Here is an 8,195-nt window from a genome sequence, read left to right on the forward strand (position 1 = left end):
TATACTGACTGAAGCTTGAAAAGGCATGTTTAGACAAATGTCCTTCCATTCCATTGTCCACATAAAGCATGTTCTACTCAGGCGCCGGTCCACATAAAGCATGTTCTGCTCAGGCGCCGGTCCACATAAAGCATGTTCTACTCAGGCGACTGTCCACATAAAGCATGTTCTACTCAGGCGACTACACACACACACACATACACATACACACACATATTGAAATAGGTTGGCAGATTTAACATTTTGCCACAAATAAGTTGTACATGAGATTAAATTTACCTCTCCAACCTGGGTGAGTGGGCTGAGCTCGGGACTAGTCTGATTCGGGTGGCTGACGGCTGTATGGGTGCACTTGCTCTCAGTGGTCAGCTGTAGAAGATGAAACAGAGACGAAGGACAATAAAGAGAAAGTCCTGGGAACGTGACACTAGAGAGGACATTTAACATCTGAGTAAAAAAAGAAACCATTCTACTGTTGACAAAGACAGAGGAAAACCTTGCTTTAAAACTCAGACAACTTCTTTGATATTAACAATCAAGTGCAAGATATTAATAAAAATCTATCTTTTGTGAGGACATACCTCTTCAGTATCATCAGTTGTGGAAGGGGGATTTGTGGTACCACACATCTTTGGAGCCATTTCATCATCAAGGCCCTGTAAAAAGGAAAAAAACAAATAAACAAAATATTGTAGACCGTGGACTATGAAAACTACACTCTGATGAACACATTCGTGTTCACCGCGACTTCTACAGATTACCAGTTCCCACAACACAACTTGCTAAGATTTCCAAACTCCTTTTGTCAATGGAGAAAGGAAACCTTTCCAGCATGCAGGGGAAGTCACTGGATGAGATTGAAATTGAAGGTTTGTGCAGAAATTAGCCCTTGTAGATATTATCTGAGTTTTTGTTTTTTTCCTTTGAATGTTTGAATGCAGCTTATTTAAAGCATATCCTTTATGAAGATATACCTTCTTCATATTTTTAAATTGTAGATGGGGAATTTGTGGTTAGCCTTAGTGCCAGGAGCTGACTTCTTGTAGCCCAGTATAACTAATAGGGTGCCTTTCCATTACATGTAATCAAACATCTTAGCATTCACATTAAACCAACATACAGATCCAATGCAGGCAGTTCAAGTGTTCTTAAAAACCAAAGTGATGCCTCTGGGGACGGGACCCTCTAAACTGCATGGACCTCCCAAGTCATGTTTGGGTGGGGTTCAGGGTTTGATACACATACACTCAGATATTATACTGACTGAAGCTTGAAAAGGCATGTTTAGACAAATGTCCTTCCATTCCATTGTCCACATAAAGCATGTTCTACTCAGGCGCCGGTCCACATAAAGCATGTTCTGCTCAGGCGCCGGTCCACATAAAGCATGTTCTACTCAGGCGACTACACACACACACACACATATTGAAATAGGTTGGCAGATTTAACATTTTGCCACAAATAAGTTGTACATCAGATTAAATTTACCTCTCCAACCTTGGTGAGTGGGCTGAGCTCTGGACTAGTCTGATTCGGGTGGCTGACAGCTGTATGGGTGCACTTGCTCTCAGTGGTCAGCTGTAGAAGATGAAACAGAGACGAAGGACAATAAAGAGAAAGTCCTGGGAACGTGACACTAGAGAGGACATTTGACATCCGAGTAAAAAAAGAAACCATTCTACTGTTGACAGAAAGACAGAGGAAAACCTTGCTTTAAAACTCACTGACAACTTCTCTGATATTACCAATCAAGAGCAAGATATTAATAAAAATCTATCTTTTGTGAGGACATACCTCTTCAGTGTCATCAGTTGTGGAAGGGGGATTTATGGTACCACACATCTTTGGAGCCATTTCATCATCAAGGCCCTGTATAAAAAAAAAAAAAATAAAAAAAAAAAAAAAAAAATTATAATAAATATCTTCAAGACAAGATGTTCTCTGTGTAGCATTCAGTGAAAAGATATCATGGCTGTTTTTCAGTGAGTGTTTTGTGGAAAACATGTAGTCTCTGAAACGGTTCTTTAGACACTGAACAGGCCACATGACTACAGTCTGTAGACTATGAAAACTACACTGATGAATACAGCATTTGATTACTTCGTTGTTTATCTATTGTCAGCCAACTTCGTAGAATGATTGCACTTCTAGAATAATTGACTAAGCTTTTACATGGAGTGAGGGGTTAGTCCTTTTATAGTTCTTAGATTTGCTATGATTCTTTTAAATGACATCTTGTCATGAATTTTCGTCAGTGCTGTTGAATGGGTGCCTTTCCATTACATGTAACCAAACAACTTAGCATTCACATTAAACCAACATAAAGATCCAATGCAGGCAGTCCAAGTGTTCTTAAAAACCAAAGTGATGCCTCTGGGGACGGGACCCTCTAAACTGCATGGACCTCCCAAGTCATGTTTGGGTGGGGTTCAGGGTTTGATACACATACACTCAGATATTATACTGACTGAAGCTTGAAAAGGCACATTTAGACAAATGTCCTTCCATTCCATTGTCCACATAAAGCATGTTCTACTCAGGCGCCGGTCCACATAAAGCATGTTCTACTCAGGCGACTGTCCACATAAAGCATGTTCTACTCAGGCGACTACACACACACACACACATACACATACATATTGAAATAGGTTGGCAGATTTAACATTTTGCCACAAATAAGTTGTACATGAGATTAAATTTACCTCTCCAACCTTGGTGAGTGGGCTGAGCTCTGGACTAGTCTGATTCGGGTGGCTGACGGCTGTATGGGTGCACTTGCTCTCAGTGGTCAGCTGTAGAAGATGAAACAGAGACGAAGGACAATAAAGAGAAAGTCCTGGGAACGTGACACTAGAGAGGACATTTGACATCTGAGTAAAAAAAGAAACCATTCTACTGTTGACAAAGACAGAGGAAAACCTTGCTTTAAAACTCACTGACAACTTCTTTGATATTAACAATCAAGTGCAAGATATTAATAAAAATCTATCTTGTGTGAGGACATACCTCTTCAGTATCATCAGTTGTGGAAGGGGGATTTGTGGTACCACACATCTTTGGAGCCATTTCATCATCAAGGCCCTGTAAAAAGGAAAAAATATATAATAATAATAATATTATACATACATATATATATACATATATATATATATATATATATATATATATATATATATATATATTATATATATATATATATATATATATATATATAGTAGACCATGGATTATGAAAACTACACTCTGATGAACACAGCATTTGATGACTTCATTGTTTTTGTTCTAACATTCTGTAATGGTCAGTATCATCTATGGTGTGCTGGTTAGGTGGTGCTAACAAAAGCTATAAAAATCATGTTCCACCTGAAGCTAGATGGAAAATGTACAGTATTTTGGTATGTGAAATGTTCTATGGTTAAAGCATTTCTTATATGAGAACTAACAATTTCACAAAGTTAGTTAAATGAAGTCAAGAAGATAAAAACACTGTTTTTAACTTATATATATATATATATATATATAAACACTCTACACACTGCACAAGATACTTGTCAGGTCTGTTGCCCCTCATGTTTTGTATATTGATCATTGTGGTTGGTTACTAGGTACCAATTAATTTATCTTACAGGTTTAGTACACTAACAGAACATCATAAACACATTACATTTATTTAATGGCCTGAAAGTACTCATATTAATGATATAACAGCCTTCCTGTGTCACTGCAACTTCATATTTAAATAAAATAATGTGGGCTACTAAGAAAGTATTTAATTCTATAAAACAAACACAATGTCTGTAATAAAAGTTAAGGCTTTAACTAGCTACGCCTTGCTCATTAAGCCATGCAGTAGCCACAAGCTCAACTTAACCTAGCTAGCTTTCATTTTAAAAACAAAACTACCAAATTTGACTTGCTGGCAATGTTACTTCTGTCCTCATCTCTACCTGCTGTCCTCCACCTCTTTAGCCTGAGGCTTAATGAGCAGGACATGTTGATAGCCACTCAAGCTAGCTCAGCTAACATTGTGGTAAATATATAGCATTTTACAGTAATTGTAAGTTACAAGTTACAATTTCTTGCAAATAAGAAACACTTAATGCAAAAATGCAACTATATTTATAAATATAATTATTACCTGTATGTATTTAATCCAGTAAATCCAACGACGTCGAGCTGACACTTCCGAGGTGTGGTCCATTAGGTATTTAATTAGCGACAGCTGGGCCATGTGCTGTGGGCGGAGCTTCCGGTCGACTTCCGTTTGTTACCGCCCACGTGCGCAAACCAGCCAATCACAAGACGGCCCGCCAAAATGCACCGTGTGTATCAGAAATGTGTATGAAACTGCAATATAAAACCCAGCTGTGGGGTCGCTGTTCTATACACTGGGATACACTCAAAATCAGGTCAAGTGGTAAATGAGGACTTTCAAAGAAAAAGAGAATATATGTTGTTCAGACACTAACAAATGCAGTTACACTCTTTGATTTACGAGGACCTTGGCATAGTCCCCGTATTACCCTTAGGTCCGTGGAGCCCAGGTGAAATGTCTGGCGTGTTGTCCATGTAAACCACATATACCAACACACACACACACAGACACACACACACACACACACACACACACACACACACACCCTCTCTCAAGGAAAACTGTAGCACCTCTGTTCAATCTTTATGATTTTAGTAAAAGTTTGTAAAAGTGCCTTTTAAATTATTTATTAAAATAAAAACTTTAAAATAATTTGAGCTTCAGCCTGGTTTAATAGCATATATTAATGTCTTTGGTCAAATTAAGCTGTACAATAAATAGTTTACCCCTTTAAATGCAATGGATTTTGAAAGATATCAACAAAAAACGGGCAAAAAACTTTAAAAGCGATTTTCTCAGGTTTTCAATTGTAAAAAGAGGACAGACGACCATAATTCAAATGTGTATATCTTTACAACCATTCAAGGTATGACTTTGACTTGGATATCATTTGAAAGCTTATGGTCTCCTCTTTCCATTAATACCAAAATCTCAATTTTGAAATTTGGGTCACTGTGACTCATTTTGCTGGATCAGGTCACATATAAGTCTGATCCATGATATGATTTTTTTGCCAAATCCAAACCTCTCCAGCGTGCTGAAAAGATAGCCCCACTCCACCCGGTCGAACGCCTTTTCAGCGTCAAGTGAGAGGACGACCTCTGGCACACCTGGTGGAGAGGGGCTATAAAGGATATTAAAAAGGCGTCTGACATTGAAAAAAGAGTAACGATTCTTAATAAAGCCTGTTTGGTCAGGTGATATAATGGAAGGAAGAACACCTTCCAGCCGGCGTGCCAGAACCTTGGCAAGGATTTTCGCATCCGTGTTAAGGAGAGAAATTGGGCGAAATGAATTGCACTCAAGAGGGTTTTTCCCTTTTTTGAGAATTACAGAGATTACTGCTTGACGCATGGTCAAAGGTAAGGTCTTAAGTGAAAGTGATTCTTCAAAAACTGACATTAGTAAAGGGGCAAGTTGGTCTGAAATTTTTTTGAAGAACTCTGTCGGATATCCGTCCGGCCCTGGGGACTTGCCGCTTTGCATAGACCCGATTGCAGATATTATTTCCAGGGCCGAGAAGTCATCCTCCAATGAATGAGCTATGTTTGGGTCTACGGATGGAACATGTAGGGATCTTAAAAAATTCTCCAGCACGGAGGGTGCAGTTGGACATTCTGATGTGTATAATACTTGATAGAAATTTTGAAAACAAGAGTTAATTTTGAGGCTATCTGTACATTTTGAACCTTGTTCATCATTGATTGCAGGTATAGCCTGATTAGCAGTTCTTTGTCGTAGCTGATGTGCGAGAATGCGTCCAATTTTTTCCCCGTGTTCATAGCATCCGTGTCTAGATTTGGAGAGGAGATATTCCGCCTGCTGCGTTGATAGGATATCAAATTCGGTCTGCAAAGACAGACGTTTTTTCATTATGTCAGGAGATGGTTGATGGCTATATAACATATCTAGTTCCAGTATTTGATCTGTTAGTTCTTTAAAGCGTACTGTATTTATTTTCTTCTTATTTGCGCAATAAGAAATGATTTGGCCTCGTAGATAGGCTTTTAAAGATTCCCATATAGTTGAATATGACATTCCTGGAGTTTGATTAGTGTCAAGAAAAAATTGTATTTCAGATGAAATAAAGTTGGTAAAAGATTCTTCTGATAAGAGAAGAGGATTGAGTCTCCAAGGACGGTAACTATTTTGTGTGTTAGGAATGCTGATTTTTGCGGTTAACGGACCATGGTCTGAAATGACTATAGCATCATAATCACACTTAGTTACAGAAGATAAAAGTCTTTTATCCAGGAAGAAAGTATCTATGCGAGAATAGCTCTTATGCACTGGGGAGAAAAAGGAGTATGTTCTAGCATTGGGATTACGAAATCGCCATACATCCACTACACCATACGTTTTAAGAAAAAGCTGGATTGTGTGTGCCGATTTAGACAAGGGCGTCTTTTTGGAGGAACTGCGATCTAAGGTAGGGGAAAGTACACAATTTATATCGCCACCAAGGACAAGATGGTGTGATGTCATGTTTGGTAGACGAGAAAAAAAATTTGAATAGAATTCTGGATTGTCCCAGTTTGGCGCATAAATATTGGCAAGAATGACCGGAAATGAAAAAAGTTGCCCTGTCACAATAATATAGCGTCCTGCAGAATCAGAATCAACATTAGTCATTGTAAATGGGATATTTTTATCAATGAGGATGGCTGCCCCCCTAGTCTTTGTGTGGAAATTGGAATGATAAACTTGTCCTGACCATCCTCTTTTTATTCGGAACAGGTCCGTAGTGCGCAAATGTGTCTCCTGAAGGAACGCAATATCGGTCTTAAGTTGTTTTAAGTGAGTAAATACCTTTTTTCTCTTAATTGGATGGTTAAGTGACTTCACGTTCCAACTCACAAAGTTCACTGATGAAAGTCCATCCAGCGTTCTAGTAGACTTAGGATCCGTCATAACCTACTTAAAGATTTAGTGCACTTGAAATTTACATCTGGCTGAGCAAATAGAAAGGAAGAAAGACATACATAAAATAAATCCAAGAAATAAACAAGTCTGGTATAATCCCACCCTCCCCCACCCCCCTTAGTGCCTAGAGAAACCAGGCAAACATAGTACCCCTCAAGAACAAATCCACACATATGTGTTTATGTTGGGGAACTCTATAAAGCAAACTATTCAGGCCCCCGTCGAACGGTTCATGAAAAACCAATTCAGCGCATTGTTATTGTAGTATGAATTACTATGAATTAGCCACATCATATAAAAGTCTTTTATCTTTTATATATATATATAATAAAAAAAATAAAAAAAACATATATAAATACATATAATCAACAGAAATATATTCAGTCAGACATACCCTTTCACTGTTAGGCAACCATTAAGTTATAAGAAAGAACAAAAAAAAAAAAAAAAAAAAACTATTAGGCTACGGTAAACTTATAAATAAGGGTAATCAGCACTGACAAAGAAAGGAAAGAGAAAAGAATATTAACAGTATAAGCCGGTGGAACTGTAACAGTCTAACAACAGTGACATAAGCCCGCTGGGTGCAGCTAAATTAGCTGCCTTTCCACGGATGAACAACGGATAAAGTACTGTCAGAATAGTTGAAAACACAAAAACAGTCTCACTCACGCTCCTCTGCGGGAATGATGTGGTTTCTCACGTAGGTCATCGCTTTTTCTGCGTCAGTGAATTCTTTTTCTTCCCCATTATGTGTGACTCGGAGACGGGCTGGGAATAGTATGCCAAACCGGACATTCTGGCGATTGTGGAGCAGCTTTCTGACTTCGGTGAACGCGGCTCTGGCTTTGGCGACTCTTGTAGTATAATCCGGGAAGATAGCAATTGACTCTCCGTTGTACCGAAGTGGAGCACGGGTGCGCGCCCGGTTCAGTACCTCAACACAGTCTTGGAAATAGTGAAGTTTGGCTACTATCGCTCGCGGTTTCCCGCCGGGTTTTCTTGGAGCCAGACTTCTGTGTGAGCGATCAATGAGCACATCCTTGTCCAACTGCAGCGCCTCTCGCAGCATCTTTGAGACCGATGTCGTGGAGTTTGAACCAGGCGTCTCAGGCACCCCCAGTATTCTGATATTACACCGCCGCGCTCTTCCCTCCATATCCTCGCATTTGTCTCGG

The 8,195-nt window shown here is 39.0% G+C and overlaps 1 long non-coding RNA gene across 1 annotated transcript; it reads right to left on the reverse strand.

The window, feature by feature from the left end:
- Positions 1-297: 297 nt before the first annotated feature.
- LOC307157444 lies at positions 298-1,574 on the reverse strand. The gene is made up of 3 exons (XR_013820980.1): positions 1,489-1,574; positions 582-656; positions 298-369 (listed from the first exon to the last, which is right to left on the reverse strand). It is a non-coding gene; the product is annotated as an uncharacterized lncRNA (long non-coding RNA).
- Between the last annotated feature and the right edge of the window lie 6,621 nt (positions 1,575-8,195).

This window comes from Squalius cephalus, assembly GCF_949319135.1.
Source record: "Squalius cephalus genome assembly, chromosome: 4".
NCBI classification, from domain to species: Eukaryota; Metazoa; Chordata; class Actinopteri; order Cypriniformes; family Leuciscidae; genus Squalius; species Squalius cephalus.